This window comes from Emydura macquarii, unplaced genomic scaffold, assembly GCF_026122565.2.
Source record: "Emydura macquarii macquarii isolate MOO-44397 ecotype Brisbane River unplaced genomic scaffold, CSIRO-AGI_Emac_v2 contig_1045, whole genome shotgun sequence".
Lineage (NCBI taxonomy): Eukaryota > Metazoa > Chordata > Testudines > Chelidae > Emydura > Emydura macquarii.
The window spans coordinates 16,807,292-16,819,958 of NW_027131182.1; positions in this window are offsets into that span (position 1 = coordinate 16,807,292).

Genomic DNA, 12,667 nt, shown 5'->3' on the forward strand with positions numbered 1-12,667 from the left:
ATCAAGTTTATACATTTGCACTCCTCATGGTAATACAAGTCTTGCAAAAACATGACCAGAAAATTAATACAATTGGCTTACGTGGGCACAGAAATGGTTGACATTTTAATAAGAATACAAATACCCTCCCAGTGTATAAACTTACTGAGGCAAATACAGGAGCATAGCAGACACATGTTTGCACCATAGTTGTATGCTGATAAGTCCTGATTCAACTCTTATCTCTACTCGCTAGTGTAAGTCTATTGACTTCAATATTCCTGAATGACACTGGTTGAAGGGCAAGGAGAATCAGGTCCAAAACGTTCATTGCATGTGGCAGTCCCCAAATGCTCTTTTATACTCTTGATCAAGTGTTGAATTTTCCCTTATTACTTGCTGTACAGACATTAGCTAATTAAACCTCACAAGGTCAATGTCTTTTCACAGCTAGGGAAACTGAAGCAGAGTATGTGTGTGTGACTCTTCCAAAGCCTCAAGTGAATAACCAGAAAACCTAAGATTAGAACTCAAGAGTTTTTGGCTCCCAGTCCTTTGTTTAGGATTTCGAGACATTTAACTTCTAATTATTATTAGACCGTTCCTCTCCTTTGAGCATCAATTCTAATGACAATCACATGGTCTGTAAAGCACATCTGATGAAAGATCCTAGCAGCTGAAGTAATATATATTTGCTGCTGCCCTCTCGCACCTATCAGGTACCACAGTTGTGGTAAATATACTCTGAGGAAAGCTTTCGACAGTCTCCACCAAATTAATTGCTATTGAGCTTAATTTAATATGGTTAATTCCATTAGACAACATTCAATTCGCTAGATTTTCTTCAAGATTTTCCCTCCCTTATTTAAACATAGTTTTCTTTATAGACAAATTAAAAGTATTAAAGGAGTGGTAACTCTCCTCCTTAGATAACATGTTTTACATATTTCCCTTTGAAAAACAATATACACACTGGGTGTTCTTCTGTAAATGTAAGAGTAATGATTAGCAGGAACCCATTTATCATCTCATCCATTCTGTCAAAAGTGCCTCTGAGCTGTAAACTGAGCCTCAGCTATAGAGATATGATGTACACTTTTTACTTTCTGCATCACCAGGACTCTGTACTGTCTCAACAGCAAACACTATCAGTCACGGGTCTTTGTGGATTAGCTCAGGTTACTTGATCCTCAATCCACAATTATTTTATGCGAACCCACAGTACATTAGTTTCCATTATAGCAGAGCCATTACTGAGCAATCCCATGGTAATCTAGCTCTACAAAATTCCTGGAATAACTTCTTACATCTGATTTTTTGGTTTTACTCCAAATGGGTGGAAATGGTCAAGCCATTAATTGACATCTAGAGCTTATAGGAAACCTCCTGAATTTCGAGCTCAGAGGAAACATAGAGCTGGTTGGAAAATAGGGCCAGTGCTGGACTGTTGCTTGCAGTTAGGCTATGTCTACACTACTGCCTATGTCAGCAAAATTTACATCATGCAGGGGTGTGAATATTCCAGCCCCTTGAGTGACAAAAATTACACCAACATAAGCGTTAGTGGGCACAGCGCTATGTTGGTGGGAAAGCTTCTCCCTCTGACATAGCTTATGCCGCTCGTGGGGGTTTTTTTTATAATGACAGGAGAGTTCTCTCCCATCAGCATGGAAAATCTTCACCAGACACGCTGCAGTGGCACCGATACAGCGGTACCGCTGCAGTGCTATACGTGTAGACATGGCTTTATTCTGCAGTGCTTTTGCCACGGAAGCTTCAAATTTATCAAACAAAAATATATTGGACAAAATGTTTTTGTATTAAACCATGACTTTAATTCTACCATTTACACAACACCTTTCTTCTTCAAATATTCACTTGTAGGTCTGTTTGAGGGAGGAGATCTTTTGTATTTTCCCTTCTCCCAAAGTAGCTCCTTTCTGAGTTACATATTTGTGGGTTTCATCTTCAAATAGAAAGGCCCAGAGTCATACACTAGAAGGTGTACCCTCTGTTTGTCACCACCAGTACATAAATACCACGGAAAATACAGATACTTTCTGGGTTAAGGGCCAAATTGCTCCCATTGATTTCAATGGAAGTTTTGCAACTGACTTGTTGGCCATAGGTTTAGGCCCCAAGTTTTCAAAAAAGAGAGGTGGAAGCTCACAGGTTTACTAAAAGCTCAGCAATCATCCACCAGAAAAAAAATCAACAAACACCTCACCATGCATTAGAACTACCATGACATTTGCAGTATTTCCACTTCAAGTGGTTATCTTGTTTGTAAAACTTCAGCAAATGCACAGCCAGCTGGAAGTTTGCATAAGCATTTTCTTTGCACAATAGATCTGTACTTTTTAAAAAATGTAGTCCACAGTAGTAAAACTACTTCTACAAGGTATTTCCTTGAGCCAATGTTTAACAATAATCATGGTTGAAGTGTGATGTTATCAAAACTTAGGTATTACATTAACATTTTTATTAAAACTGAACTGTAATGTCATGTGAGAATAGCTATACACAGCTATCATAGCCTCAGTTTAACTGCTAGGAAACTACTTTGAAAGCCCTTAAAAAATGTATAATTGCAAAACAGACACCGATTTCCCTTCACTGAGCTCCTGTTTGGAAACAAGACCTCTGGCAAGTCCAGGTCAGCTTGCTTTTCAGGTTGAAATCTGCCTCATTGGTATGAGATTAGGTGAAACCTAGTAAAAAGGGGAGAGGGAGGGGGAGGGAGCGAGAGAGAGAGAGAAAAGTTGACAAACACACACAAAAGTGCAAACTAAGTTACTATAAGCATGCCCCCATCCCTCGATTTCCAACAATGAAACACTGCAGCAGCAGTAGTCCCATCAGCAACTTGTTTTTAATATATAAACACGCTTGAGATCTTCCAATGGTTATTGCACTGTCATTACGACATTAACACAAGACTGCCAAAGAATCCTTTGCTAATAAGTCCTATTGCTCTAAAATAGCTCAGCTTGTTCATTAATTCCACTACAAACACCTGACAAAACATGTCTTCTGTCGTGATGGGCCCAGATAGAACAATTCCAAGACTGGGTTTAAAAAAAAGCTATCCATGGCTGTGCAGCCAGCTTGAATGGGATGTAGTCAAGAAAGACACGAGTATTTACAGCTAGCATTAATGCAGTGCAAGGTTATTTACACTTACTTACCCTCCACCTCCCAACTTATTTAATCACAAGGACATTTTTGTTTACTGTTTTCTAAGTCATTCATTCCAAGCATGCATGGTACTGTATTGAAATTAAAACCAATTAGTAATATAGACAGAGACAGAGAAGCCATCCTAGCAAAACAGAATGGGCAAAGAAAAATAACTCAAAAGGGAGAGAGCTGATGAAAAAAAGAATGTGTGTGTGTCATGGGGATGCGAGGTGAGGACATTTGCTGGGGGGGGGGGGGGATAAACAGCAGAAATGGTGAACAAGTGACTGATCCAAATTAACATGGTTTGAACTAAGCCCTGAATACAGTTATAGAGGGACACTGCTAGATAGCCTCAGGAAAGTATCAGCTTTTACTTCCAGCTCCATTTAGACAGAAGCCCAGGTGGAAAAACAAGGATCAGCTGCCTAGGAGAGAGAACACCTCAGGTACCTCAGGCCTACATGAATTGGTCTTCCTAAAACCTCACACATTGCATTTCCTCTTCTGCCTCCTTATCCCACCCCTTTCACAATACTCAGCGTGCTCACACATTACACAATGGTCTTTGCAACCATTAATGGCCTGTTGCCTTCAGAGGTGCAGGTCTCTATTTCCTGCAGATAATGCCAAGTTTAATTTCCTGAATTATTCTTCCTCGAATGACAATAAATCATCATTTATCTCCAGTCTCTGATGAGAGTAACGGCTGAGAAAAAAGGCTTGGTTCATGCAGAGTATATTTATTGTGTTGAATGTTAATGAAACATCTTGGTGGAATGAGACACTGTACATTGATTTTTTCAAAGCTCTATATAAAGTGGGATAATAAATTGCTATGAGTGCGTGCATAGAGCCTTGGGAGAAACTTCCTCAGTGTATGGACACCCTGAGACTGGTTCCAGGAGGCTTACATTCTTATATCTTAAAATGCATATGCATCATAGTCAACATAGGGCAATTCTGTCACCCTTTAGAACTTTACTCCATGAGGTGTTCCACTGAAATTAATAAAAATAACTGAGGAGTAAGGAACTACTGAAGTTGAGTGAGAACAGCAGACTCTAGCACTGTATTTTCTGACAAATCCAATTACAATGAGTGGATATTGTTTGTCTGTTGTCATGGTTTTCAGTACCAGTGTGGCTTGGAACATTTCACATTTGAACGAGCACATTACATTAATTCTCACATTTGTCTCATTTGAATTTGCACATCTGACACTACAGCTGTCCCTGGTATGCACCATCATCTGCCCCCTTCAAGGGTCTGATCCCAAGAGGCATTGAGGCCCTGCAACTTCCACTGAAGTCAATGGGGTTGCAGGTTCTTAGCACTATTCAGAGTTAGGCTTAAATATAACAGCTGGCTATGAATAAATAAAATTAAATAAGCAGAAAAATGCTTGAGTAGCTGTATTAAATCATCAAGATTGTAATGCGTAGATTCCCCCCAGGTCTAAATCTCAACAGGATGCACCCAGTTCTATATTCTCTTGAAACAAATAAATACCTAAGTTACAGAGTGTGTGTCTTTCTATCTGTGGTGAGAGGTCCGCTCTGCATGGACATCAAAAATTCCATGGCAATTTTGATGAGGCCACATTGTTTCCCCTTCCACCTCCAAGGTTGGGATGTGAGTTGATTGGCTGCCATCCTCTGTCCCAGAAGAGGACCTGAAAGTATACAGTTGGTCGAGTGCTTTGCAGCCTTTCAGATGCAAGGCCCTTCAGATATAGGTATATTGCTTAAATCATGAATGATATGGTTACGTATTGTGAAAAACTCTTCTATTAAACATCCAGTAAATGCACCTATACAATGTAAATTCACCTTTACAGTTTGGAGAACATATGTCTCTTGCAATTGCTTTGGTAACACAGGTAACATCATATTAAGGGATCTTTTGCAATTAAACAACTCCTCCTCACAAAGAGAGAGATAACTGCCTAATGTATACACTTCCCTTTCCTGCTGCATTTAAACTCCCATTTCTAATAAAAGAGCACGGTCTTTCGGATTCAGATTTCAAAACATTAAGTGCCAATGCAAATCCTCACCTGTCCAACTAACAGATAAAGAGGTAGGTGCATTTAATCTTTCCCAAATTTAGGCTGCCATTTTTATGAAGGTGAAAAGGGCTCAATAAACTCCAAAAAGTAAGTTAATGTGCATGCGCACACACACACACAAAAGAATCAAACAATCTTTTCTGCAATCACCTTTGTGTGGTTGGGCAGCCATTCATTAAATGCATAAAAAGTCACTATATCGTGTTACCTGGAAATTATTTTTACTTGCAGATGAAGGCATTTGTTAAAGAGCATATTTTAGCCTCTGCACAAGACTCCCTTTGTCACTGTAAGTTCCATGGTGGGAGAGGGGTGACAAGGACAGAAATCGGGCTTTGCCTTAAAACATACCCCATCATATAAATAATCCTTTTTTTTTAAGAAAGGAAAGAACTTGTCTAACCTAAAACTACAGAGAAGTTGATGATATCCCATATGTCATACTATTTCTCACTCATTGGCTTGAACATAGACAGTTCAATTTCATTTTAACCAAACCAACAGCTGCTTGATATTCAATCCTGGGTTGTTTTCTTGGTCTGAAAGCCACTGTTTTGAGCTCCATGTTCGCTTTTAATGTCCTTTTTGTATCCCTCATATAGAATTGAGCTTTCACAGGAAAAAACAAGAAGCTGAATCTTTATATGGACAGACTTGCCTTGTCTATTTTTATAATGAAATACATCTACGAAAGTATGTTTTCTTGTTATATTCTCTCATGGTCTCATCAAAGCTATAAGCTGGTACAAGCGAAAAGAGATTACCCTGCCAAGGTGATCTACAGGTCTGGCGGTAGCAAATCTGATTTAAGTGTACAAGATATGCCAATACTTTGTCTTCACAGCCTAGTGAAATCCAGGGTGAATTTTTTATTTTTGATATAATGCCAAGTTTATAATAAAGATTAGTGACTCTAAATCACTTTTCCCTTGGCATGTAGCTGTTGTGGATGTTCTCTAGGAGAGGCTTTTTCAAGCAAGTAAACAGGCTGTGAAAATAAGAATGTATAGTCAAATATCTCTCAAATAAACCATAATGTTACTAAATGGGTTTCCTTGTATATTTTTCTTACAAGAAACAATATGGGTCCAAAAGTATCTGCATTATGGGCAGCACCCTGTATGGCTCAGGCTAAAATTAAGTACAAATTGTGCAGTTATGCATTAAACATTGAATTGTAACAAATAAAAAAAAGATAGTTATTTTAGCTAATGTTTTCTGAAGCCCCTGTCCCAATGACTATCAGCTGTCATTATGAATGATTGCCACATGTGCTACTACATTAGCTTCATCCATTACCCCTTTAAATGCTTTTCACAAATGGCCCATTCAAATACATTCAATACTTTGTGGTTTAATCCCCTATTTAAACTTGTAAGAATAAAGCAGGGTGGATACTGAGTGCAAAAAAGATGAATCTACAAAGTCAATTTTCATATGCTTTAGCATTGGCTTTGCTGATTGCATGAGAGGCTCACTGTGACTGGAGAAAATAAATCCTGACATTATCAAAGTATGCAAAGATCTACCCCTTTCCCTCTATTATTACTGGAAGGATGATCAAAAACTTTTCTGTTGTGTACAGTATTGCTGAAAATGAAGAGCTGTTTCAAGAGAGAAATTTTTAAAATAAGGTTAATAGAGTAACTTCAATAAGGTGTTATGTGGACAGTGAATTATGCAGCCAAGTTGTTTTTATAGCAATATGTTATACTGTGCCAGTTGCAGGTCATTCAACATTAAAAAAATAGAATTCCTCTCAATTAGCTGACTCTATTTTTCGTAAGTGGTGTGGCCTTGCACCCGCCTTGCATTAAAAAAAAAAAAAAGCCAAACAATAAAACTAACACATGATACTTTGGGGCTGTTTAGCAAAATGTATTCCTACAGATGCATATAGTGAAGCAGATGAAGTCAAAACACCTGCCCTGCAATCTTACAATTATCAACCCCACCTGGCAAGGACTCCACAAGGAGTTGTTGTCCACATTAGTGTATTCCACTGTACCACTGGAGGCATTGGGGTTTTATTAAAATGTCTCCTAGCTACTGTCCCTGCCCTGAAAGAAATAAGAAGACAAGCACCACACTCTGGGTGTGGAAGGAGGACTGTGGCGGGGGACACTCCAGAGCATCCCCTTATGGCACAGCAATGTCCTGCAGGCACACTTTCCTCTGCTCCCTTTAGTGGGGTTCAGAAATCACTTGCCTCCACAGTCTTTCAACAATATTCCCCTTCCTCTTGGATCTAATTTATTTAGCGTATAAAGCACTGGTTCCCAACCCATGGCCCAGGGTCCCTTGGTCCCTAGGGATCCCTGCTGGAGCCAGAGGGAGGGGAGCACTGATCTCCTGTCCCCCTGACTGCAGAAGGAAGCCACTGCCTAGGGACCCAGGTGGGGCACAGTTTCCCTGCTGCAGTCAGGGGGACGGAAGATCCTCTTTGCTGAACTCCTTCCCTCTGGCTGCAGCAGGGACCCAGCGCATAGGGACCCATGGGGAGCACACAGGGGGCTGCTGGCAGAGACTGGTGGCCCTTCAGGGTTGTAACCTCAAGCCCAAATGGTTGGGAACCAATGTTATAAAGCTTCTCTTAAGGAGATCCACTTTAGGTTCCGGGGTTTTACCGGCCCTCTCTCTCAGGGTATTTTTAGTCCTGGCCTTCCTGCTCTGTAGATTCTTCCTTTATGTTCAGGGTCTTCCTAGCCCTCCTCTTTGGGATTGGGGAGTGAGGCTCTCTGTCAAATTTCTCCCTCCTTGACAAAGGAGGCCCTTGTTGGTCTGTGATCATTACCTTAGGCCAACTGTGGCTTTCAATCGGCTTCCCTGCCAGTACACCCCTTTCTCTCTTAGTTCCTTTTCTCCCTGGATTCAGAGAGCTCAGCAAGTACCAACCTTCCATTGCTGGTGTCTCCAGGTTCTGAGAGAAGAGGCAGCATATATACAGCCCTCTTTCCCAGAGCTGGTGCTGGTTGGTTGGGAGAGAGGGGAGCCCTGGCCCGCCCACTCTACAAAGCTCCTGGTCTTAGGCCCTTAAGAAAGAGCAGCACAGACTATTCCCCAGACCTCTTCCTCTCTCCCCATATCTGCCTTTGTCATTTTTCTAGGCCCTTGGGTACCAAACTGTACAGGGGTCACAGCATGGCACAAAGCTGGACTGACCTGTAGCTCCTATTACTACTAAGCAAACAGACTGCCTTTGTCACAAGAATACATTCAAAATATGAACAATTGTTATATGCACCATACATGGCATCTGTTTTGTTAAATATACGTCATTAGTTGTACCCCACTGCCCCTCAAATCTTTCTGTCGTTGGTTGGCCAGTTTCATATACACACCGCTGAAGAAGTGAGACTGTTGAGTTGGGATTTGAAGGATGACAAGGTAGTGGCCATATGGATTAGCACATTTCAGGCATATGGGGCAGTTTTAAACTGTGCATTGGAAAATGAAGAAAAATCCATACACAAAAGGGGGCTGGGTGAGCTAATTTTTACACAAATGAACAGGCTCAAATATTCATCCACCTTCCTAGTGAAGCCAATTTCTCCCCTTCAATTCATTAGATCAGTTCCACTCCCCAATTGTCCTTGCTACTCCTGTCCCCCTCTCCAGTTCTTGTACTGCTCCCAGCCAATCCCCAATCTCAGATCTGACACCCTCACTTGCTCTCACCTTAGTCAACCTACAACTTCCCTCCCTGCTCTTATGACATGCATCCATGCAACCTAAATAAACTTCAGTACCCCCACCAACCCCGACACAGACACACTTTGCAAGGTGAAAGCTACTGGGGTTACAAATGAAAGGTTCATGTGCTGTTCTTATCTGTTAAACAGGCTTCTCTGGAACATGATGACCATATTTGTTCCTATAATGACTTACGGTAAAGTCACAGCCAGTGCTTTTCTTGATTTCATCCACTGACAGTCCTTCCCAGATTTCAACCAGGGTCAGTCCCTTTTTCTTGTCCACATCAAACACAGCCTGATTCAAATAAAATATGAGTAATTTTTAATGTAAGAAGAGATCATGATGAAATTACTATTCAGATCATAAAAAACGGCAAGTTGAAACATGTACATTTCCATTAGAACAGTAACAAATTATGTTGTTATTTAAAGGTGTCAATTTTCTTCCATATAGCTATCCAGTAAATATTAGTGTAATATTCATTAGTACTTGAAAGAATATAAACAAAGAGGGATGTTAATATTGGAAAAATATGCAATACCCTTTATTGGGCCATTCCTGCTGGATTTTTATGCTTGTTTGGTAGGTGACAATTGGTGGTGGGAGGGAGGTAGGGCTTGCTTGCTTTGATTTTTATGTTAGGTCAGAAGTGAAATACATTTCATTGTTTGAACAGTCTGTAGATGATTTTCTCCACAGTCAATTGCACCACCCAGTTTTTGTACAATTTGATTATTTTGGGAATCCAGAAACTGTTTTGTTTCTTTACAGAGTACCTGGGACAAAATGGCAAAGCCTGTGTAAGAGAGCAAGGATAGCACCTTTTGAAGCTTTCTCTGGCACTCTGGCTAATGTTTTGCACTTCCACAGCTCACAGCACATAGAATAATAAAGGCTGTTTCTGTATTCCACAAAAGGAAAATACAGGTAATATTAGATTTAATGGACATCTGCCAGAGAGAGTTATGCTGATTGCATGCTAGTTGCCAGTAAAACTCATAATTTGTCTAGAAATTTTCCCAGAGAAAGTCAGTTGAAAAAGTCATGTGAAGGTTTAACTTGGAATAAAAGAGAAGTCACAGGTTCATCACAGGAGTGGCCTGAAGCTCAGATTAAAGGCTTAGTTATCATTCCCTGGGGCACATCAGGCTATACATTTGATTTACCAGATTACAAAGGGATCTCAAGGAATCCCTAAATCTCAAGACAGAAACTATGGAGGAAGAAGCACCTACTTTAAGATGTAGATTTGGAGATGGTTAGAGTTTCCAATTCAATTTAATTGATATTCTGGTATATTCAGGAGAGCCATTTCTTATAGGAATATATGATAGATGTGTATATATAAATAGAGGATCCGACCAGTGCTGGTTTTTATACAAATTTCTATAGGTTGCTTGTTTTCTCTCAATCTTTGTTCAACTTTCCTTTTCAACTATACATTTGGACGTAGCCTGTTACTAGATTAAGACTTTATAAATGTCATCTTTCATTTGTTTTCCTCTACCTTATGGAGAAAGATTTATTTAAGATAACAGTCAGTAATATACTACTGGGGGAAAACAGTACCTAAAATGACTGCCTATGAAGCATGCTACTTATTATGATAAGAGGGATCCCACAGAGACTACCCTTCACCCTCAAAATGTAAACACTTATAATAAAAGAAATGTGGTTGCAACAATAACTTAATTTTCTCAGCCTCTGTTGAAAAGGCCCACTGAACTACTCTGTGCAGCAAACTGACTGTTTGGGGGGCTCAGTTCTGCCTCCCTTACTCACACTGAGTGGTAACTTACTTCACAAGTAGTTCCCAGAAAGGCTGATACCAGACACTATTTGTAGAGCTCTAATTCTATCGAAGGCATTTGAAACCAGAATGTGTTTGAAAACATGGCCCAGTATGTTGGGTGCTAAAGGATCAGTTTTAAAAGGAAAACTGGGAACCACCCAAACTCTTGAATCCACCTCCCATGGGATCTATCCTCTTCATTGCTAAGTGATGTTGCATGTCATTCATGCTTTCACTAACTGAAATTTAAATTTGATTTGATGGCACTTTCTAGGGGGAAAAAGGATTAAAGAAATGTACTTCACCTTCTCTGTAATGATACGATTTACACATTGTTTCCCAGTAAGTGGCAAGTTACATTTTTCCATGATTTTGTGGACGTTGCCCTGCATTTAAACAATAGACAGACAAACATTAGCTTTCAAGAAACAATGCTTCTTGTTCAGATAAGGAGAAGAAAAGAAGACACTTAAAGCATCACAGCTATAAGCACTCTGCATGCATGAAGCACACACTGTACTCAGCCTTCTAATGCTGGATTCCTTGCTGATGGCAGATTATATATGATCTCAAACCCTTAGTGCTAGATTGTGTCTTGGATTACAGACTCACATGGAGGAGTAAAAGGAAATAAGGACCTCTTTCTTGTGTGGTCTTTATGTGGGCTATGCCCAGTGTATTTCTGCTTACTGCCTTCCTCCTTCTGGAACACGTGGGTGGGGAATGGGTGGAGCCGTGGTCAATTAATGCAGCTGAGCTGATTTGGGGCTGTCATAATTGGCTGCTAGAACCAGGGGAAGGTAGGGAGGGAAATGTATCTCAAAGAAATCTCTCTGGAAAACAATGCCTCCTGGAATGGTGCTATTTATATATCTTCTCCTGCTCAGGGCTGTGCCTAAAAGTACAATCTGGTTCTTTACTATTAAGGTGAAAGCCCAAATAGTAGTTATGCATTTGCAAGTTCAGGGAAATTGCAGGGAACCCACCCTACCCATTCCTTTGCACACTCTGCAGGGAACCCACTCACTTACTCTGTGAGGTGCCTCGCTCATTTATGAGAGCTCAGAAGACCACAAATATGAAACCCAGGTTCAGCAAGCCTTTTAGCTGCTGATCTATATTTCTACAGTCTGTTTTATTGGAAGGATGAAAGTTTGCAAGAATATTCACCAGATACAGAGAGATTCTTAATTCACTCTCCCAGTGATTCAGGGGACTCTATATAGTGTGACCATATGTCCTAATTTGCTTAGGATTTGTCAGTGATCCCTAGACAAAACCAACCAGGGATGCATGAAGTTTATTTGTGAAAGTGTTATTCTGCTAAGTATTTCTGTGGTGGCATTTCTCACTCTGTCTCAAGAGGCAACCGAAGAGAAATTCCTATCTCCCTCCCAGCTTGTTGGCTTCCAGAATCAGCCCTAGCACGAAAATAATTAAAGAAGGTCACCGAGGGCCTGATATTGGTCTAATATGCTTATCTATGCACACTACTTACAGAGAGTCTGCTGCGCACACAATCAACTCCAATCTCAAGGAGGCTGTACACATGACCCAGCCCTTCTACCCAAAGCACCCCAGTACCCATCTCTTCTCCTGGGGCTACACACAGCCAAGTCCAGAAATAATAGGAGCTGGATGCAACTTTATCATCCAAAAGTGTTATACAGAAGCCACATGGTTTCTATCTTAGACAGAGCATCAGCCTGCACATATAAACAAAAGGAATCTATGACTAAATGATGAGACCTCCTGTTAAATGAATGTAGGCAGAAACTGCTCTGATGGAACATCAAATGGACAGATCATTGCCTTTTGATTACAAGGTGCAAGTATTTTACAGTAAGCGTACACTCTGGTAATATACTCCTTTCATTTTATGTCTAAATATCAGTTTTCTTTTATAAATTTCACAGAAGTTCTAGAGTGTTGCAAATCTAAATTAATCA